The 24,382-nt window shown below is 39.0% G+C and overlaps 1 pseudogene; it reads left to right on the plus strand.

Moving 5' to 3' along the window:
• Positions 1–13,429: 13,429 nt before the first annotated feature.
• LOC122792341 overlaps positions 13,430–24,382 on the plus strand; it is a 79,330-nt pseudogene continuing 68,377 nt past the window's right edge.

A 24,382-nucleotide genomic window follows, 5' to 3' on the forward strand; every position in this document is an offset into this window, starting at 1 on the left:
GAAATGAGGTTTAGGGGAAGACAGAAACTGAATGAGCTATGTAATGTTCGACTGACAATGACTGTACAGAAGATTATATGTGATTTATAATGTTTCCAACTGAAAATATGTCAGTATGGTTTGTTTTTATATATATATAAATGTATGATTGCATGTGTCATAGTGATAATACAGTAAATATGTTTCTTGTTTAAAACAAAAGTCTCCAGCTCCTCCAGGGGGATGCCAAGACATTTCTATGCCAGTTAAGTGATATTTTATTGCCAGTGCCTCCACACAATAACTGTGCTTGGTCCAATTCCAGAGTGGGGAGGAATCAAGGAGTAGCCTCCCTGGATACCTGAAGCACATCAACTAGCTCCTCTCAAACTTAAAGATCAGTCAGTGTATTACAAGATGTTACCAGATTGCTGAGCTTCTCATTCTGCTCACCTCACTACCCTATGAATGATGTTATTTTCCACTGATTATAACTGATATCTCATCCTTTCTGTCACATATTACCAGGTTCAGCCAGGAAGATAACAACATCCATAAGAAAAGCAGAGACACAAATGTATATTGGTAACCTGCATAAATATACACTGTACAAGATCATAGTAATAGGTGATGATGGGGACATTGACTGGCAAACCTACAACTTAATCTTCAAACTTATCTCCCATTTCATCTCCACAGTATGGTACTGTGATTCCCCAGTACTGGCCCAGTAATCAAGGAGTGTTGATCCTCACCACTGGCAATAGTGGGGAATGTACACACCGGGAGGATGACAAGTACACACACAGTAAAGTGCAATTTTCCTTAAGAGCACTCAGAGACCACGGTCAGTCTGGGACTGGTTTCTCCCACTTTCTCCAGATCCCTAGTAAGACTCCAAACTGGCACAGCTATAGAATTGAGATCTCAGCTAAGTGGGTAAACCAAGGCCTTCAGCACCCTCTCTGTTCAACCAGTGCTTCGTGTCCCTGCCCAAGTAGCTGATACACACACACTTTGAGGTGTGACTTATAGACACACACACACACACACACACACACACACACACACACACACACACACACACACACACACACACATACACACACACACACACACACACACACACACACACACACACACACACACCTGGGAAAGGCTGGCATAGGTTTACTAGCTATGCCCCCTTCTGCCCAGACTATAATGTAGTTTCCACTACCACCACCAGCCTCTACTTATCAACTACTTTATGGCCCTTAACAAAGGGTGTCCAATCCAACTGGATAATGGCTCTATTAATCCAACTGGTAGTTTGACCAAGAGCAAGGCTATTAGGAATGGCCTGTACAGTGTCAATAAATAGATATGCAAGTATTCTAAGAGTTTAAATATCTCTAGACAGACCAGCCACAATTGAAAGGTTTCAATATATTTAATAACAGATAAGAAATGAACAAGACAATACTAAATATGTATATACAGTGATATCACAGTTCAAAATCACAGGAAATATGTAAAACAACTTTGCAAGACAGTCTCAAATAAATACAGAAAACATCTAAGTTATACTTCACAATATTCCTACCTAAATCAAAGAGAAATTACTGTGCCCTAGTTAACTTACAGCAAGACAAGTGTGCTGAATGGATTTTCTAGCTGATGCTGTTGTCAGGTCAAAGACAAATACAAAATGCACAGTCACTCTATCAGAGTTCTTGAATTAATATCAAATATTACTGCTTGGGTACTTGCACCATGACATCACTTTTTGTCACCTGACTTCAGTTTCCAGGCTCAAAAACAACCATTGCTAGAAACTGCTAGCATTTAACATCTCCCTGTGAAAATACATAGCCTTCAGATGTTTGCAACTGTCAGAAGACATAAAACAATAAAACACTTCTACATCTCAAGCCTAGTAATTATCTCTCTTTCATGGCAATACAGACAGTCCCCTACTGTAGACATCCTATCTCCTGTTGACTGAAACTGAAAGATAACATCTCTTGTTTATGGCCCAGCAATAAAGTACTTTAATCTTAACTAGTCTTAAATTTTGCAAGTTAACCTCCTGTTAAAATATATATCTAAACAATTACAATAGTGTATAAAATATCTCTTCACACATCTATACAATATTTCATGTAGTTCTAATACATTTGTAAAACAGGCATATGAATCATGTTGCTATTCACAAATGACACATAACCGTTTACAAAATTTCAGATAGCTGGGCTGGTTGTATCTCCTTTTGTTACATTTCTATATAAATCATATTAATATTCATCAATCCCATATAATTATTTACAAAATTCCAGTGAGCTGGGCTCTGTCACACTCCCCCCCCCCCCACTCAAAGACTCAAGCTAGTTTTTCGAGTGTCCCTTGAGAAACGTTGCTTGAGAGGGTTGCCTATGTGGAAATACCTTACCATTTTACTTGTCTTGAGGCCCCATCTGCATTAGCATCATTAACCTCACTGCAGTGCTGCACTATCATATCATATGGCTGCAACCCTAGGCTCCACCTTAGTAGCTGGCATTTTACTGGCTGGCTCAGTGTAGCTATGTTAAGGGATTGTGGTATGTAACTACAGTGAATTTTCTTCCATGCAGATAAGGCTGACGTTTCTGCAGTGCCCACACAATGGCTAGACATTCCTTTTCTACAGCTGTATAACATTCCTCCCTGGGTTAGAGCCTACCACTGAGATATACCACTGGGTGCTGTTCTTCTTCTGAGGAAACCTGGCTGAGTACAGCCCCCACCCCATGGTTTGAAGCATCCACCTGCACAACAAATTATTTGCTGTAATCTGGACTGGCTTACACAGGGGGTCCTCCCAAAGCTCCTTTAAGTTCTAGAATGCCTGCTCACATGCTGGGGTCCACACAACCTTTTCTGGCTTGATTTACCTTGTCAGGTCTGTGAGGGGAGCAGCTATGATACTATTATTGAGGACAAACTTTCTGTATTACCCTGCTGTCCCTAAGAATGCCCTCATCAGCTTTTGGGTAACAGGAGCAGGCCATGCCTGAATGTCTTCCACTTTAGCAAGTTCTGGCTTGATCATACCACTCCCCACTCTATGCCCCAGGCAGGAGACCTCTGCCATACCTGACATTTACTGGACATAATGGTCAACACTGCCCTTTGTAGACTGCTCAGCACCTCCCTGCCATGCTGAAGGTGCTCTTCCCAGGAATGGCTGTAGATGGCAATATCATCCAGGTAAGCAAGGGCAAAAACTCCTGCTTCTGCTAGGATATGATCTACCAGCCTTTGTAAAGTTGCTGGGACATTTTTCATCCTAAAGGGCATCTTTGTGAACTCAATACAAGCTGAAAGGAGTCACAAAGGCTGACCCCTCTCTAGCGCTAGGAGTCAAGGGCACCTGCCAGTAACCCTTGGTAAGACCAATAGTGGTAAGATGCTTAGCCCCACCCAGCTGCTCAAGAGCTTCATCTGTCCTGGCTATGGGGTATGCATCTGACTCTTTGTGACTTTTTATTTCCTGCAGTCCACACAGAACCTGGTACTGCCATCCTTCTTTGATACCAGCACCACTGGGGAGGCCCAGGGACAGCTGGATTCCTGGATTACCCCTAGTTCCAACATTTCCTGTATCTCCTCCCTCAGAGTCTGTTTGACCCTCTCAGGCACCCTATAAGGGTCCTGCTTAATAGGGCTTTGGGGTCCTGTATCCACATGGTGCTGCACCAAGTGGGTGCACCCTGGTTTCCCAGTGAACATGTCTCCAAACTCCTGTAACACTGCTCAGATTTCTCAAACCTGGGTAGGGGATAGCTGCTAGGACATTGCTACCCCTTCCATTGCAATGTCAGCCGAGCCTCACTGAGATCAGTCACCAGATCCCCCTCAGACTCCTTCTTCCATCTACTGCAAATACTCAGCACAAGGACCTCCCTATCATGGTAAGGTTTCATGTTAACATGGTACAATTTGTACCCCACCCTCCTGCCCAGCAGTTCTACCATGTAGTTAACATCACTGACCTTCCTTACCACTTTGAAGGGTCCCTCCCAAGCTGCCTGCAGCTTGTTGTGTCTGACAGAAATGAGAACCATTGCCTGCTGCCCCACAGCATACTCTCTAGCTTGAGCATTCCTGTCATTCCAGATCTTTTTCTGTTGTTGAGCTTCGGCCAGGTTCTCCTGGGCCAAGCCCATGAGTTTCCTGAGCCTTGACCTGAGATTTAGGACATATACCACAACTCCTTGTGGGATTCAAACTCACCCTCCCACTCATGTCAAATCAAATCTAGAGGTCCCCTTACCTTATGCCCATACAGCAACTCAGAGGGTGAAAAACCTGTGGATTTCTGGGGCACTTCCCTGTAAGCAAACAACAGATGGGGCAAATATTTGTCCCACTCCCTCTGAAACTGGTATGGAAATGCCCATAGTATGGTCTTTAGTGTAGAGTTTAACCTCTCAACAAGACCATTAGTATTCTTTAGGTGCTTCCACAGACAAGCCAGCAGGTCTGACATAAAATTGGCACCTCTATCAGTCAGTATTTCTTTGGGGAAACCTACCCTGCTGAAAATCTCTAACAAAGCATTTGCCACCTTTTCTGTTTCAATGGAGGACAGAGCCACCACATCAGGGTATCAGGTAGCATAATCTACTACCACTGGGATATACTTTTTCCCCTGTGGAACCTGGGGTACTCAGAGGCCCCAAAATATCCATAGCTACCCTCTGAAATGGCTCCTCAATCACAGGCAAAGGCATCAAAGGAGCTTTCATCTTGTCTCCTGCCTTGCCTACCTTTGGCACTGCTCACAGGTCCTGCAGTACCCTCTTATATCTCTGGAAATCCCAGGCCAATAAAAGTTCTGCATAATACGTCTCTTTGTACATTTTAACCCATCTGACCTGCAAAGGGAATATCATGGGCTATGGCTAGAAGTACCAGATGGCAGGCTGTAGGCACTATCAACTGCTCTATTCTCTCACCCTCTAGCCCTCCCTCAGGGGTCCACTCTCTACACAGTAACCCTTTGTTCCAGTATACAGATTCCCCCTTCCCTTGAGAATCAGGTGCCTCATTGGTTACATCCCTCAGGCCTTGTAATATAGGGTCTGAGCGCTGAGTCTGTCTTAGCTCTCTCTTTGTAACCCTTCCCAGCTCCCCTTCCACAGGAAGTCTGGTATTCTCTGACAGCGGTGCCGCACTGTCAGCCTGGGTACTACTACTCATCTCTGCCCTTGCAGTCATTCTGTCCAAGGGAACATCAGTACCCACAAGCAGCTGTGTCTCACCTTCAGTCTTGTTGTTACAGGGTAGATCCCTCCCTGAAGTAACCACCACACCTGTCCTAGCTTCAAGTGCGCAGTCTGCCTGGGCCCCCCAGACTACCAGACCCACATGTTTGTCTCCAAGCCTGACTGCATGTCACTGCATGCACACAAAAATCATTGTCTAGCAGGACATCTGCAGGGATATCCTCAAAAACACCTACTTGCTAGATTCCTTTTCCACCCTCCCAGTCAAGAGGAATCCTAGCAAAAGTTATTTGGAATGACGTCCCTCCTAAAGCTCTGACTGGAGTCGACTGCCTAAGCAAGTAATGCTCCTCTTTAACCATTCCAGGCTTCACAGTGGTTAGGTCAGAAGCTGTGTCTCTCTTAGCAGTGGCCTCTTTCCCATTTACTAAGATAGGATATAACCTCTTGTGGTAGTTTGGCTCCCTTATTGTCTTGAGATAACTTACTGCTGGCATTCTGTCATTCCCACTTACTGGCTCTCCCACCTTTTGTTCCCCACCTTGCCTCCATGGATATCTATATGCTTCATGGCCCCAGTGGTTGCATTTGAACCATTTAACCCTTGGTCCTGGAAGTGTACCTGGACTAGTGGCTTCCCCTGCTATGGATGGACTCTGTTGGGGTAGTCTAGGCTGCCCACCATGGGTTCCCTTCAACCCATGAGCAGCACTGGGTATCCCTTTCCTGTGCAGTGATGCCCTGCTTGCTAGTTATATGTCTCCCTTCTTCCCCAATTTATCTGCAGTATAGCATTGCCTATCTGCCAACCACATTCTCATGTCCTCAGGCAAAGTGCTAAGGGCTTTCTCCCTCAACAAAAGGTCTGTCAGCTCTTCAAAAGTGGTGACCTGACATCCACTCACCCACCAATGAAAATAAGTGCTTAGTTCAGCAATATATTCACACACACTTTCATCTGCCTTGCGTCTATGTACATGAAACTTTTTCCTGTAAGTTTCAGGTGTTAATTTAAAACACTCTAAAAGACAATTTTTAACAGTATTATAATTTAAGCAATCAGTATCAGACAATTTAGAAATAGCAGTTACAGCTTTACCATGGAGTAAGGGGGATCAGGAACCATACCCAGAAGCCCTTGGTCAACATTATACTGTTTACATACCCTTTCAAACATATAAATGAAACTGTCAAAATTATCCCCCTCTGTAAATTGTGGAAGAAATTTACTGACCTTTGTTACTTCTGGAGTTCGGTTACTCCATTTCCCATTACCCCCATAACCCTGGTGAAGAGTCAGAATCTCCTTTTCATGTTGCCTCTGCCTCTTATTCTCTTCAGCTTCCAGAAGTCTCAGTCTCTCTGCTGCTTCGAATTCCATTTGTTTCTCCTGCTGCAGTCACTCTGCTGATTCTATTTCCAAACATTTGGCCTCCAGTTCAAGTCTCTTTAACACCAGATGGATTTTAAGTGCTCTGTGGAAAGGTTGAACTGTCAATTTTCTGAGAGATGTACCTCCCTAACGCCAGTCAGATTGTCCTCCAGATTTCTGGTCTGTGATGCAGCTATGCCCAAGGCCAAAATCATTTCTGCCTTAGTCAGGTTGGCATGCACCAGTCTTTCAACCTGGCACATCTTAGCCAACTGGTGCCTTGTCAGCTTGCCATACTCCTTTGTGATATGAAACTCTGAATGTTCACTGTGTGGCTCATTGAGAGTACAAACACCTTCCTCAATGACCACTGTTTGCAGGCTACAGGAATTCAATATCCACACCACTGCAAACCAATTAATATGTGATGTGGATATCCCACCACTGCCCACCAATTAATATGTGACACCCCAGCACTGGCCCAGTAATCATGGAGCCTCAATACTCACCACTGGTAACAGTGGGGAATGTACACACTGGGAGGATGACAAGTACACACACGGTAAAGTGCAATTTCCCTTAAGAGCATGCAGAGACCACAGTCAGTCTGGGGCTGGTTTCTCCCTCTTTCTCCAGATCCTCAATAAGACTCCCCACTGGCACAGCTATATGGTTGAGATCTCAGCTGAGTGGCCAAACCAAGACCTCCAGCACCCTCTGTGTTCAACCAGTGCTTTGTGTCCCTGCCCAAGTAGCTGACACATACATTTTGAGGTTTGACCTATACACACACACACACACACACACACACACACACACACACACACACACACACACACACACACACACACACACACACACACACACACACACACACACACACACACACACACACACACACACACACACCTGGGAAAAGGCTGTCACAGGTTTACTAGCTATGCCCCCTTCTGCCCAAACTACAAGGTAGTTTACACCACCACCAGCCACTGCTTATCAGCTACTTTAAGGCCCTTAACAAAGGGTGTCCAATCTTATTGTGTAATGTTAATATTAATCTAAATTGTATTTTGGCCAAGAGCAAGGCTATTAGGAGTGGCCTGTACAGTGTCAACAAATAGATATTCAAGTACTCTAAGAGCTTAACTATCTCTTCACAGATTAGTCACAGTTGAAAGGTTTAAATATATTTAATAACAGATAATAAAAGACTAAGACAATACTAAATATGTATGTACAGTGATAGCAGAGTTCAAAATCACAGGAAATATTTAAAACAACATTGCAGGACAATCTCAGATAAATACAGAAAACGTCTAAACTATACTTCACTATATTCCTACCTGAATCTAAGAAAAATGTCTGTACCCTAGTTAACTTACTTACAGCAAGGCAAGTGTGGTGAATGGATCTTTTAGCCGGTGTTGTCAGTCCAAAGACAAATATAAAATGCACAGTCACTCTATCAGAGAGTTCTTACATTAATATCAAATATTACTGCTGGGATAATCACAGCATGGCATCACTTTTTGCCACCTGACTTCATTTCCCAGGATTAAAAACAACCATTGCTAGAAACTACTAGTGTTTAACATCTCCCTGTGAAAATATATAGCCTTCAGATGTTTGCAACTGCTGGAAGACATAAAACAATAAAGCACTTCTACAACTTAAGCCTAGTAATTATCTCTCTTTCAAGGCAACACAGGGAGTCTCCTAGTGTAAACATCCTGTCTCCTGTTGACTGAAAGTGAAAGCTAACATCTCTTGTTTATGGCTCAGCAATAAATTACTTCAGTCTCAACCATTCTTAACTTTTGCAAGTTAATTTCCTGTTAAAATACATATATCTAAACAATTACAATAGTATATAAAAATATATTTTCAGCATATGTCTATAGAATATAATGTACAATTCTAATACATTTGTAACACAGGCATATGAATCATGTTGCAATTCACAAATGACACATAACCATTTACAAATTCCAGATAGCTGGGCTGGCAATATCTCCTTTTGTTGCATTTCTATATAAATCATACTAATATTCACAAATGCCATATAATTATTTACAAAATTACAGTGAGCTGGGCTGGCAGTATTTCCCTTTGTCACAGGTACAATGCCTGCAGTACTATGGTTGCTGTGCTCATTCATTGGTCAATCTCCCAACCCCCTCATTTGTAAACAAGACCATGATAGACTTAAACTCCTCCCCTTGAGGTAGTAGTTACTATTTCACTCTTGGGGAAAGAACTGTGACTTTGCAGAGCCATATGAAAAATCTATGTGAATTATCTGATCTTCATGGGTCATGTTCTGACTAAAATGGGCTACAATTGGATGTTAATAAGGTTGAAGCTATTGTACTGTAAACATGCAAAAGTCTACTAACAAATTTATATATTTATTAATCATTTGTTCATTCCATTCATCTATTTATTTATTTACATTTCTTAACTGAGAAAATCCAGCTATAAAACCCTTTTTCAAAGAAGCCCTAGGAGGGAAAAAATCATAGCAAATAGTAAAACATATAATAGGGAGGCACCAAGCATAATGAATATAATGTGCAACAAGTATTAGAAAATATATGGTAAATAGGGAATTAGCTGTATAAGAAAAGGTACTACAGAACATTCATTAGCCAAGACAGAGGGCTTTTGTGTTGACAGTTATACTTTCAAATAAAACTTACCAAATAAAGCAAATGACTAAACAGAGAGATATATGACATAACTTACCAGTGACTAGATGTTAAACAATTTAAGTTGAAATTGCATCAGTTCTATAAGAATTAATACAGACAAATGAAGTTTTTGTTTTTTATAATGATGTCACAGTTTAAATCTTATAACAGTACTGACAGTGGATAATAGGTGAGAGGTATAAGAAAAAGCAAAAGTTACAGAGGATGAGTTATATGATGTGTTACCCATCAGAAGGGTTACAAATACGAGCAGAGGTTCAACAAGCTAGGGAGTCTTGAGAGTAAGGAATCAAAGGAGTCAAGTAGCACCACAGTCGCAATTCCATTCATTTCTAGTTTGTTCTTAAATTATTTAGCCTTGCAGATGTACCTCAAGTTGGGAAAGAAGACTCCAAAAGTTTGTCAATACACTAAAGAACATTCATTAGCCTAGTTGTTTTTTGGAAGGGGGACATATATACATCCTGATGACTTAAGATTTCTTTGGGTATTATACCAGCTAAGAGCAGTAGATTATGAGGTAAAATGCAAGGTAGAGACAATTCTATGAATAAATCATAATAGAATGAGAGCCAAATGATTGGTGAGTTCAAGCCAGTTGACCTCTTTGTCTATGAAGGAGATACACCAATCAGTATGACCATGATGACCAGCAGTGAGCCAGTTATTCTATAGCAGACTTCCAAAGACTTAAAGCTATTGTGTGGCTTTTAGCTTACAGCACATAGAATGAAACTGGGCAGCAGGATAGTGGAGTCATCAGCATATTGTATGAATTGTGAGTCAGCATAGTGACTGACCATAGGATTTTATGGAGAAAGGAAGGAGAAGGAAGTAAGAATGCTAATATACAGTGACACTAGTGATAGTCAAAAATGGCATCAGGAAAGGTTTTACTTGAAAACAATCTACCAACGGTTTGGTTACATTACATAATAGCATTTGGATTGTGCTTATCAAATTTTAGCTGATTATCACAAATCCAAACAGCTTTGCGTATTCTACTTCTTCAGTGGGGGTTATCAAGAGAAGTAATGTTAAGGCTAGCTACTGACTGATTTTGGATTGAATCAAGGTGGTATTCAGAGAAAAAAAACTGTGGGACAGGATTGGTTGAGCTTGAGAGAGTATAAATTTAATTTTCTTAAATGTTGTATGAGTCGTGAGTCACCATAGTGAGTGACCATATCATTATCAAATATTATGAAAAGTAGTGGGTCAAGAACAGACCTCTGGGGCATTCCAAGGTCAACTTTGCAAAGCTGAAAGACAATCCTATTCTGGCCAACACATTGCTTCTTGTGTGAAAGAAAACATGAACCATTTAGTAGCATTAGAGGCAACCCCATACAAAGAAAAAAAACTGAGGAGTTTAGCATGATGTGTAGTTTCAAAAGTGTTTGATAAATCTAGATGGAGTAGACAAGAATATTGGTCATTGTAAAGCTTGGTACTGATGTGGCCTGTTGTGAAGAGAATGGCATTGTCAGTACCATTGTGTGAACTGACGTCACACTGCATCTTACATTGTCTGACCTAATTAGGTGTTCCAATGCAAGGGTATAATAACCATTTTGCTTTCAGTTCACTGGAAAATATTTTAACTTCCCTAATAGATAGAGTGATTAGGATTGATAAAGGAAAGAACGGATTAGGTGTTGATTTTTAAGAATTCTGAAGGCAGGTTATTTATGTCAGATAACCAAATTTAAGTTTGAGTAAATGCTTATAGACTACATTTATAAGCATGGTAAAGGGTGTGCAGTTCTGACAAAGAAGAGATACATCACTGCATGGTGGTCTGCTGTTTAGGATGTTATGAACTGCATCACAGAAACACTGGACAAGTTTGCCTACTATCTCATTAATTGTTAGATGAGGAAGGGGGGAGGAATTGTAATAAACAAGAGTGAAGCAGGAGGTCTTCAGAGATCCAAAAATTCTTAGCATTAGTGGCATGATCTGTCAGATGGCTAAGTTAATAAGCTTCTTTTTTTTTCTTTTTATGTGACACGAGACAATATATTTTTAATGGCACAATGTGCCTGCCTGTGCTTAATAAGGTCACTGTTGACTGTCTAGTTTTCTCTTTGGATAGACATTTTACAGTTCATCATTTCTTGTCATAAGGGATTTAAGCTTGGGAATAGTCCAGGGAACACTGATTGCTCTGATATCGCATCATCAAAAAGCTAACACAACTTGGTGTAAATCCCTATCTCATCAGGTGGGTGACCGACTGGCTTACCAACAGGACCCTCAAGGTCAAAATAGGTACTTCCAACTCCAATAGCAGACCTGACACTAGTGGAGTTCCCCAGAGATCTGTCCTAGGACCCCATACTGTTTGGCATCTACTTCTCAGAGGTCCAGGCAAAGACAAAAGGCCTGTGGCTAACCAAGTTTGTGGATGACTGTAAATTGAGTGCTGTCATTGACTTTCGAAATGATGTCAACATACTGCAAGAGGGTCTCACAGCAACTAATGACTGCAGCCAAGGTCATGGCCTCAAGCTAAATGCAAAAAAAGTATCATTATACCATTCAGCAAAAAAACAGCCCATACTGATTACCACATCAATGGCAACCCCCTAAGCACACAACCTGTGGTGAGAGACCTGGGTACTCAGGTTGATAACCTCACATTTGACCATCATGTAGCGGCAATGGTCAGAAAAGACTTTTACTTGGTTTATCTCATAAGTAAAGGGATTGCATCCAGAAAAAAAGGAGGTTATTACCTCTCTATACTCCTCCCTCATTAGACCAATAATTGAGAATAACGCCCCATTTGGTATGTACCTCTCGAAACATCTGCACCAACTGGAAAGGCCACAGAAATACCTCACAAAGAAAATTCATGGCCTCCAACACCTGTCCTATGCTGACAGACTCAAATCACTATCACTCTACTTGGTATCATGCAGATTGCTCAGATGTGATCTGTGTCTCGCCTATAAGGCAATCTAGGACCCTGTCCTACTAGAGATGCTCCATATCCATAAGTCTAACTCCTCACTCATTACCCACTCGAAAGGCCTAAATCTAATATGTGATATTAAAAAAACCTGCTGCAGAGACAGGTTTTTCTCCCAGAGGCTGCCCTGTCTCTGGAACAGACTTCACATACACGTCAAACAGAGCAGCTCACTGACCCTCTTTAAGCACAACCTTGATGAGTGGATGGGAAACCACAAATTTGTCCCAAGGGTTCCACCTGTGTCCCTCAGGGGAGAAACTCTTGGCTAGGCTTGTAAGTGCCCCAGTGCCATTAGCCTAGTAACCTCCTATGATCCTATGATATGCCTTCTTCACAGCGTGGCTATATTATTTAGAAAGGAGATGAAGGTGGAAAAAAATGACTAACAATGTTATTTAAAGGCAGTTTGCAAAAACAGACCAGTCAGTAGCTTTTAGCTTGAGTCTGAAAACAAAAGAGTTAAAAGTCCTTGAGAACTGGAATTTATGAGAATGACAATTTTTTGTCTGACTCAGAATATTAAAGTTTTTACTTATTTATTTATTTAGTTATCCTTTGTTGACTGGATTATTCTCACTGGGCTAGTGGCCACTTTTCAGGAGATACCAAAGATGGTATTTATACTACAAATGCAAATTTGGCTAGGGAATCAGAAGGCCATCTCATACTCTTTGGAGCTGCTAAATTGCACCAGAGGGCTCATACAACAGCAAGGAAAAGGCCTAAAGGAAGCAGTAGTATGGAGGAGGAGAGGAAAAAACTATGGAGAGTTAGGAGGTGGAAGATGTGAACTTGGAGAAAAAATGTTAATTATGCAGTACCAGGATACAGATAAAGATTCATGTGTGGTGAATGATACAACTGAGCAGTGAAATGTGAAGAAAGCATGGTGAAACACTTTACCAAGTGTTATTTTTTGTGTCTGATCATAGAAGGACAATAAGATATGCTTTCCAGCCTAAAGCATATTTCTTTGGTGGAGACATTTCTCATTTAATTAATGATTGTGACAGGATACAACATAACCAGTGTGTGGAGAAAAGACATGCAACAAGAAGGTGTGAGGCTGAATTTAAGTTGTGTAAAAAATGGGTCACTTTTGGATGGATTGTCAAGAGCAAACGGTAAGTAAGTAATGAAAACGAAGGAGAAAGAGAAAGAGAAAGAGAAAGAGAAAGAAAGCATACCTGAGGAAGAGCAGCAAGAGGCTGGAGCAGAAGGTGAACTAGATAATGAGGAAACTGGAGAAGAAAAAATATGGACTTGGGGGAAGGAGGACGGAGATTATATGCAGAAAGAGAGGTCAGGAAAAGGGACCTTAATTCTGATTGATCAAGGATTATTTGTACATAAACCTAGGAAAACATATTCAATAGGGAACATAGCAAAAATAAGAAAATTTAAATTTAAAATATTTCCTCTAAACTTAAACAGAAGGAAAAGCAACACTATTAGAGTGCTTTCAGTAAATGTAAACAGCATTAATTACAGTTTAAGAAGGATAGGGATATTGGAATGGTGTGCTAAATGTGCTATAAATGTTATTCTGTTAGAGGATGTAAGAGTTCTGACAACTGAAGAAAGCCTGCAAACAAAACGATAGTGAGCTTGAAATATAATATGAAACTTAGGAAGTGAAAGTTGTTCTGGACTGGCTGTGTTATGTAAAAGAAACAGTAAAATACTAGATGTAGCATTGGTAAGGATGGGAAGACTAACTGTTTTGGATGTGAGGTGGAGAGAACATGTTCGTAGAATTATATCACTATATGCACAGATAACTAGCAATGAAAGAGAGAATCTGTTTCATCAAGTATTAGGCTATATAGTGGTTAACATAAAAATTATAATTCCAAGGGACTTTAACTGTGATTTCAGGGAAGACGCAAAAAGAAAGGAAAAGATGTAAAAAAAAATACAGGAAGTTTTAAAATGTAGTAAATTATCTCTGTGGAACAAAAGTCAATGGACTTATTCAAGGGGCTAGTTGGATCTGAAACTGACTACTCGGTATTAAGCTGGGGGTAGCGGATGATGATGATGATGCAGTTGTGGTAGGGCTTTCAGTCTATTTAATAATATGAATGGAGGTGATGGAAGAAAAGGAGTACATTAACACAGGAAAGGGAATAAAAAGAATAAATGAGAAGTTATGGGATGAAAGTGGAGAATCAGAAGTATCATACTTATGGAAGGATCATATAACCATGAATCAGAATTATCGTACTTATGGATGGATCATATAACCATGAATCAGAAGTATGGTAGTTATGGAAGGATCATATAACCCTAAATCAGAAGTATCGTAGTTATGGAAGGATCATATAACCATGAATCAGAAGTATCGTACTTATGGAAGGATCATATAACCATAAATCAGAAGTATCGTACTTATGGAAGGATCATATAACCATGAATCAGAAGTATCGTACTTATGGAAGGATCATATAACCATGAATCAGAAGTATCGTACTTATGGAAGGATCATATAACCATAAATCAGAAGTATCGTACTTATGGAAGGATCATATAACCATGAAGACGTTCTATACATAGTTATGGAAGGATCATATAACCATGAATCAGAAGTATCGTAGTTATGGAAGGATCATATAACCATGAAGACGTTCTATACATAGTTATGGAAGGATCATATAACCATGAATCAGAAGTATCATACTTATGGAAGGATCATATAACTATGAATCAGAAGTATCGTAGTTATGGAAGGATCATATAACCATGAAGACGTTCCATACATAGTTATGGAAGGATCATATAACCATGAATCAGAAGTATCATACTTATGGAAGGATCATATAACCATGAAGACGTTCTATACATAGTTATGGAAGGATCATATAACCATGAATCAGAAGTATCGTAGTTATGGAAGGATCATATAACCATGAATCAGAAGTATCGTACTTATGGACGGACTATATAACCATGAATCAGAAGTATCGTAGTTATGGAAGGATCATATAACCATGAATCAGAAGTATCGTACTTATGGACGGACTATATAACCATGAATCAGAAGTATCGTAGTTATGGAAGGATCATATAACCATGAATCAGAAGTATCGTAGTTATGGAAGGATCATATAACCATGAAGACGTTCTATACATAGTTATGGAAGGATCAAATAACCATGAATCAGAAGTATCATACTTATGGAAGGATCATATAATTATGAAGACATTCTATCGAAACTGGTCTAAGTGGTGCATTTAAAAAGAAGTAAACAAGTGTTTTTCCAATAGAAGGATAATATAAGAAAAAAGAGAAAGTGAAGTATGGGAACATTTATGGAAATGTATTGGAGAATTGACAGAATAATACAAGTGAATGGTTTTGATGTGGAAAAAGAAATATATACAAGAAATCAGGAGAAATTAAGGCATTACTGTTTAGGCAGAAATATTATTTCAAGGGATAAGGGGTAGGTATCTGCTAATTTTGGTAAAATAGCTGAGGAGGATATTAGTATATTGAGAGAAATGAAAAATGCAAAAGAAGAGGTAAAATGAACACAATTATGAGTGTTGTAGTTCAGCATATAGAAAATAAGAGAGAATGGAAAGTAAAGAAACTTCAAGAAAGAATTAAGGAATAATTTGAAAAAGGAATTACTATTAGTGAATTGGATGAAGTACTTAGGGAAGTTAATTTTGATTCAACATCATGCCCAGATGGTATGGGGTATGGAATGTACAAGAAATTACTGGAATGGCAAACAGAGTTTTTGTAAGTGTACTGAATGAATGGTTGAAGGAAGGTTATGCACTGGGATGTTAAAATTTATGTGGAAGAAATATGAGAATAATGAAATAAAAAAATGGATACCCATCACTGCAAGCAATCTCTGATTATATTCTTATGAAAATCATATAGAGGGTTTTTGAAGGAAGAATGGGGGATATTATGAAAGAAAGTATATGTGGCATAACAGGGAAGGAGTATCAAGCATTTGTTATTGGTTGTGAGAGAAATTGTTGATTGTGTTACAAGGAAAAGGGAGGGTGTGGAACTTATGGTAGGTGATATTATCAAGGCATATAGTAGAACACGATACTCTGGGATGTTATAGAGAAGTATGGAATAGGTAATAGAATTATGAGAGCATGTATGTCAGCGTATCAGAATGATAAAGTGAGAGTGTTAGTGAAAGGGTGGATGAGTAGAGAAATATGCATGAAGTGTGGTATAAGAAAAGGATGTCCCATGAGTAGAATATTGTTTGCATTGGGGATGAATATGATAGTGAGTGAAGCAGCTTATAAAATGAACAATGTTAGATATGTGATACAAAAGGAGGTGGTGATACCAGTAGTTTTTATATATACAGACAATACAGTTGTAGTTGCTAAGAAGAAAATATGGATGAGGCAAGTGTTGGTTTGTCGGAATGGAGGTTTAAAAGAAATAGGGATGACCCTGAGTAAAGATAAAAGTAAGGGTTTGGGTGATGTAGTGAAAATCGAGTGTGTACATTTTTCAATGAATTAAGTGCTTTTATTACGAATAAAATTTGGGAAAGTTATGTAGTTATGATGCAATGGGAGGGCTTGATAAAAGAAATGAAAGAAATATGTCTTCTGAGTGGGGATATCTTGATTAAACTCAGGAAAAAGGTTCAACTGATAAATCTGGCATTCATGGGAAAAATAACATATACGTCAAATGTTTATATGATCCCAATAAAATGTGAAAAGGAAATTGTGTAAATGGTGTTCTCTTTCATATACCATTCAATATAAAATCCAGTGAAAAGAGGTATGTTGCATGAGTGAAAATGAAGGGGAAATGGATTTACTAAATACAGTTATTTATTCTGCTTCTTTAAATTTGGATTCAGTATTACAATGGGTTAGGGAAGACAATGAGAATTTAATATTAAAAATATTTAAATATACGTACAAAAAATTCTGGGAAACGATAAGAATAAGAAAAAAGAGAAAAAGAATATGTAAATGAAGAAATTTATTTTTTTGAGAAAAATACTAACATAGAAAATAAAAATTGATGAGATAGATAAAGATAAAATTATATGGGATAATACTGTGCTGAAACAATTTATTACATAAATTCATTTAAAAATTAACCAGAAGTGACTAAAGCCATTAAAGGAAAAAGAGGTGGACTAAGATAGTAGATTGTCAGGGTTCCTTAAGGAGACTGGTAATAAATAAGTTCCCAGTAAAGGGGAGTGTGCCATATAAAAAGAAAGTTGAAAAAAAATGTGTTTATTTTGTGGAGAGGAAGAGACACCAAAGCAGGTTTTTTGAAATTTAATGTGTTTAAACTCTGTTAAAACTCTGTTTAAACTCTGGATAAAGTTGCGTGAATAACAATTTTTTGAGAATATTAATGACATAAAAATATAGATACGAATATGATTATGCATCGATATGTAAAAATATATGAGAAGAATGTATTTTTATTTAATAAGGGATTATTTGGAATGAAAGATTGAATAAAATTTTATTTAATGGGAAATGGATTTTGGCAGATATGTTGTGAAAAATCTGATTATTGTTGTGCAAGGGGTGGGGTCAGTTATGGAATAACAACAATGCGGATGTTATAAGAAAAATGATAAATAGTAAAAAATAGAAATGAATGTGTGTGTGTGTGTGTGTGTGTGTGTGTGTGTGTGTGTGTGTGTGTGTGTGTGTGTGTGTGTGTGTATTTATGTACCTGTAAATATATACATTTTGTAAATATGTAAATCATTCTTTTTTTATGTTGTGTTAAATAAAATACCCCATATCATTATGATAGGTGTTGTGGGATCGTTTACATCCATTTGAGATACCACCAACTCAAGCAGATGTGACCTCAATTTAATGTCACCCTCTTGATCAAACCACACCAACCATGGGTAAATCCTGATTTACTCATGCACAATTGTGGATTATTGCTTAAGTAATGTCTGCCCTCGTACTACAAGAAACAATATTTTGCAGAGTAGGGGACATGATCCAGCAAGTTCTGGGCAGTTTTATGTCTGGAACACTAATCGGATCTGATGGTGAGTAATATGATCTGATTAAATTAAGTTTTGTAAATATTGTACTGTTTCTGGAGCCTTTCTCCCTGGGACTCTGCTGAAAGCAGGCTCCTGGCCCAGTCAGACTATTCCCAATTAACAAATGTAATAAATAAATAAAAATAAAAAATTAAGGCCATAAAGCTTGTTTCCAGTTTATGTTGGTATTATTCAGAATAATAAGTTCAGTGCTGGCATTGTACAATTGCCCTTAAAAGGCTGCATCTGCTTTGCCAGTACAAGGATAGCTATACAAGCTAGCAACAGGAAGAAGTTCAACTTTATTAGTCCTGGTGTGCACCTTGTGAATGTATGAATTTGTGATTAAGTCAAGTATCATCTTTGTGGTATTTGTCGCCCTTAGGGTGGATTAACTGGGCTGATCAGATTCACAGTCTTTATTACCAGACTTTAACCACCAGGTATTAAATACAATAAGTGTATCAGTTGGTACAGATTACTTCTGCTTTGAACATCATGTATTTTGTTTCTAATTTCCAGAGTATCTACATTTATAGATCCAGGATAACATTCTGGATGACTGGTCCAAGATTAGAATGGATCTCTCCAGCTGAAAGTAGTGCGGCATGGGAATGTAAGCATGCATGCTTGAGAATTAGATGTTTGTATTTTCATTAAAAAAAAGAGTAGGACTTTATTAGTATAGTAATATTTGGACTGCATTTGTAGGATTTTTAGAACAGAAAATATGACATAAGCACAAGGAAGAAATTAGGGTGACAGACTCATATTAATAATGAGGTACACCACTATGCAGGCACTGAAAAAGTTATGAATATGCACAACAGTAGCAGGATGAAAGCAAATACTGATAGGGTAATATGAAGAGAAAGGTGTAGGAATGTTTGTGTTTATTTATTTATTTAATGTATTTATTTTATTTATCCTTTGTTGACTGGGTTGATTCCACTAGACTAGTGTCCTCTTTTCAGTGGAGACCCGAAGTGGCATTTATACTACTATCACAGGAAATTTGGCCAGAACATCTGGGAACTTCCTCTACTCTTTTCGAAAAGTGCAGTGGTATCTTTTACATTTATTTATTTTATTTATTTTTATTTATTTTACATTTGTTGACCGGGCTAGTCTAACTGGATAAATGTCCATTTTCAGTAGAGGCCCAGGGAGAAAAGTTCCAAGCATGAACACTAACAAAGTTAACAATATATAACAAAGACATGTATAATAACAGTACAGAGGTACAATTGACTAAAGACATCATGTTAAAAGATTAAACTAAGTAAAAAATAACAAGTACACTAAGCACAAGCTGGGTATGGGCAAACAGAGTCAGGTCCTTACATTTATCCTATTACTATGAGAAAAAAAGAGAAATCAGTAGATTTGGAGGTATAGGTTAGGGGAGAGGGGAAGGGGTATGAGCAGGAGGGGAAAAGTTTCAGTCTGGGTTAGCACAAGGACAAAGCCACTGAGTTTTAAGATGTTCATCCACTTGAGCTACCACCAACTCTGAAGGATGACACACTCATGAGTGCAGTACCCCATAATGTTGTACTGCAGTGTCAGCAATTTGAAAATTAATCCAGTCTCCTGGGATGGGAACAGAGCCTACAGCCTTCTGATCTTCCAGCATCAAAGGTTCTAGTCTACTATTAACTGATGCTGTCTGGATAAGCTATGAGGGGCAGAGGTACTGCATGCATATAATGAGACATAGCCCAGAATGTAGGTGGAATGGGGCTGGTGATACAGCTAGGGCTAAACCATGTGGCACCCATCCATCCAAAACAGGTGCCTCCCCAAAATGTTCAAAGTCTCCACTAGACCCAGACAGAAGAGGACTGACGAATGGTAATCATTCTTGTACATAGAGCTGCCTGTAAGAGAAAGGGAGTGATGGCATTGTTCTGTGGCCTAAGAGGTGTATGATGTTACCAGTGGGACACAATGTTACACTGATAGGGCGTTCTGTAGTGCAGGTAGCCTTCTTACACCAAGGTATCCATGGGTCCATAATAGTTTTGTTCTCCACGTATGTAGATGCAGAGATTCTCATGCTACAGTGTTCCTGCTACAGCTGTAATACTCCTAATATTGTCCACAACTGTGGAATTTGTATTTATTTACATGTTTACAGATATAGATAGATAGATAGATAGATAGATAGATAGATAGATAGATAGATAGATAGATAGATGGATTTTTTGTTAACCAGTGTATAGCATTGATCAGTTCTGACCAGTTTTAGTCTCAACCTGGGGTCAGTAATATGACAACTCATACAGAGTTCATAAGATAACAAAAACATAAAGTGATGGTGAATGCAATACAAAGAATGTGCAATGCTAAGAATACAAAAGTACATGAATCAGTAAAGGGAGAAGGTAAAATTGCACTGCTGTCAATACACATTTTACTACAAAGTTTGCTTTACATTTAGGAAGAAAGAGCAACGTATATATACATATATATATATATATATATATATATAGATAGATAGATAGATAGATATCTAAGATTGAGACAATTAAAGCAATGGAGTAGATAAAACAGAAATATTAGTTGATTTAGCTTATGTGACCTTTTGAGTTCCAGAAACATTTAGCTTGATTAAATAGATGAAATTTTAGCAGCCCACAAAACTTGCAGTAAGATGAAGTGCCTTTAAGTTGGGGTGGGAAGGATTCCCATAGTTTGTGACAGAAAATTGAGAATGCACAGTTAGAGGCATGAGGTTTTGCAGGTAGGATTTGTGTTAAAGGACCAATATGATTTAGGTTTCTGAGGTCATATGTGGGGGCTTGTCTTGCTAGTTTAGAGGTTAAAGGAGGAATAGTCTATTTGAGTAAGAGCTTGAACAGTTGTAAGCCTAGTAACAGGTCTGCCTTTTGCTTAACAAGGAGTCATGTTGCATTTTCTAGACTTAAACAGTGGTGCTTTGTTTCTTGGGGATGAGTGACAAATCTATAAAGTTTGTTTTCTAGTGTTTGAATGGTAGAGGAATTTTTGGTAGATGCTGCTGAGACAAGATGGAGGTAGAATTTCAGTTAAGGAAGTAGGACTCCTTCCCCTATTTCAACTCTGGATGGGTATGACAGAAAGGAGGATATTTTCATTCCCAGAATAGAGGGGAGTTCAGTTCTGCACCTGTTTTTTCAAGATGAATGATGAACTTGACTGAGAAGTCTATAAACAGTGACCAAGGTTCTTGAAAGAGGACAGTTGTTCCAAGGAAGAGTTGCTGTCATCATATATTGTTATTGTATTAGGGGATCTGCTGAGCTTCTGATGAGTTCCAAATAACATTGCTTTGTTTTTGATGTATTAAGAATGAGTTTTTTCTTGTTGGTTCATTCACTGAGGTCGAGGAAATCAAATTGCAGTTCAATTTGTAATCTAGTTAAACAGTGGTTAGAGTGGTAGAGTGGTAGAGGACCATGACATCACTGTACAAAAGAAGAAGAGGAGGATGAGGGAGATACAGTGGATGTTTGTTGATATTTATAAAAAAAAAATAGAAGAGGACTGAGAAAAGAGCCTTGAGGAATTCCTTTGAGTAGAGAAGAAGTGTGGAAGTTACAGGAGTTATGAAAGGTGCAGATATTAGAAGCCCATTATGAATATTCCCCAGCTTACATTTAGTACATAACATTATCTAAAACTGGAAGGTACAGATTTCTCAACTGTCCATTTTTTGGAGAAACATCCTTCTTTTTAGGCCTGTTTACTGCTGCACATAAGTTACCTATTTTGGAGGCATGTCCCTATTTTCATGCTTGATTTATCCCTTCACACAACTTTCTGAACCACCCCCATCACACATGACTTTTTGAAGCTGTCAAGTACATTGAAAACCACACTATATGACCAACATACTAATAGCACAAATAATTTGCACTCATCTTATATCCTTTGTTCAGAAGTAAAATTAAGTGATCCTGTATGTCAGAGTTTTGCAATACAGTTCACTAATGTCTACAGATGTTATACTGTCTCTTTGATACTGTGCTTATATTTTTCCATCATTTTGTCACTCTGTTCTTTAAAAAAAGTGTTTCTGAGTAGTATCCCACATTCCAACTGGAAACAGGAAGAGTTATGTGCTATTTGGTATTCACATTTTATGCTAATTAGATATCCATATTTTTGGCTGGATATACCTACTTTTCAAGGGCCTTTGTATCTATTTTCAATGTCTGCAGGTTGAGAGGTATGAAACATGTTATATTACTGCTGCATTTATTGTATGGTACTCATTTACTAAATAGCTATGTAGAATAAATGCACACTGACTCATAATATTATATTATTTTTATGGGCCTGGACAGTAATGATAATACAAATAGAAATCACTGGACTTCTACAAGTAAATCCAAATTTTGAGTGAAAGCTTGCTGGGGGGGGGGGGGGGGTAATGAGTTGTCTGACAGTGAGAGTGTGCTGGATACTTTGGACATACATATACAGTGCTGTCTATGTATGTCCAAGGTATCCAGCACACTCTCACTGTCAAACTGCAAAGAGGGGGAAAAGTAGGTAAATTAACAGACTAAGTGACAACTCATTAACCACCTTAGGCATAAAAGAAGGATTAGTATGCAAAGACACCCTGTCCTCATGGAATATCAAAAAAAGGTGTACAAGCCATAAGGGCTTGCAACTCAGACACCCGTCTAGCAGAAGTAAGAGCTAACAAAAGAACTGTCTTCAAGAACAATGTTGCAAGGAAGCTGAAACAGCAGGCTCAAAAGGAGCCTGAGTCAATTTCTCCAGAACAAAATTAAGACCCCAGGGAGGAAGAACAGGGTCCCTGGGAGGTCTAATACTAAGGATGCCTTTGAGAAATTGCTTAGCCTCAAATCTAGAAGCTAAAGGAGGAGTTAAAGGCAGACAAGCAGAAAGAGCTGATAAATAGGCTTTAATAGAAGAATAGGCCAAACCAGCATTGAGCAACTCACACAAATAAGACAGAACCAAAGGACCATCCACAGTAAGTGGGTCCAGGTTACAAGAGACACATCAAATAGAAAACCTCTTCCATTTGGATAAGTACAATTTCCTTGTAGTAAGTTTCCTGACCTCCTGCAGAACCTGTAGCACATCCTCAGAAAAAAAGTTGTCTGTGAGGAATCAAAACCTTATCACCCACAGTGTCAGTTGAAGCGTGGACAGGTGGGGATGAATGAGACAGCCCTTATCTTATGTGAGATCCACCCCTGTGAAGTAACTTGTAATGACTGCCCTTGGCTAGATGCAGAAGTAGAGGGAACTAGTGCTGTCTCAGCCAAAAGGGAGTCACCAACAAGATTTTGGGAGCAACCCGTTGAATCTTGAACAGGACTTTCAGAATGAGAGGAAGGGGAGGGAATGCATAAAGAAACATCCCCTTCCAAGAAAATTAAAGGGCATCCACCTTCCACACCACAGGACCTGGGACTCTGGCACAAAACAGAGGAAGCTGATTGTTGAGACGAGAGGCAAATAGATCTACTTGAGGAGTACCCCATTGGTGAACAATGTCTAGAAACACATCCCTGTTAAGCATCCATTCATGGGATTGAGTGAAAGACCTGCTCAGAGTGTCTGCCATGATGTTCTTTTCTGGAGGATGATAAACTGCCTGAAGAGTCACTTGATACTTGACAGCCAGAACCCATACCAGAAGTGCCAGCCAGCAAATATGGTAAGATCTTATTCCCTCTGTCGATATACCACATAACTGTGGTATTGTCTGTGAATACGTTGAAAAGCCCCTGAGAGAAAAGAGGATGAAAGGTCTAAAGAGTCAGCATAAGAGCTCTCATTTCTTTGACGTTGATGTGCTTCTTTTGCTGACATGGCAACCACACTCCCTGAACCTTCAGGGAACCAAACGTTGCTCTGCATCCCACATCTGAAGTGTCTGTGAACAGATCCTGGGAGGGAATAGGGGGATGAAAAAGGATCCCTGGATTCAGAGATAACTGCTGAATCTACCAGAGAAGTTCCTTCTTGAGACAAAGAAGAAGAACTGTAAAGTCTAGAGGATGCGTATGTTGAAGCCACACCGA

Source organism: Protopterus annectens, chromosome 1.part2 (assembly GCF_019279795.1).
Source record: "Protopterus annectens isolate FY-2018-M chromosome 1.part2, PAN1.0, whole genome shotgun sequence".
In the NCBI taxonomy this organism is placed as follows: Eukaryota; Metazoa; Chordata; order Ceratodontiformes; family Protopteridae; genus Protopterus; species Protopterus annectens.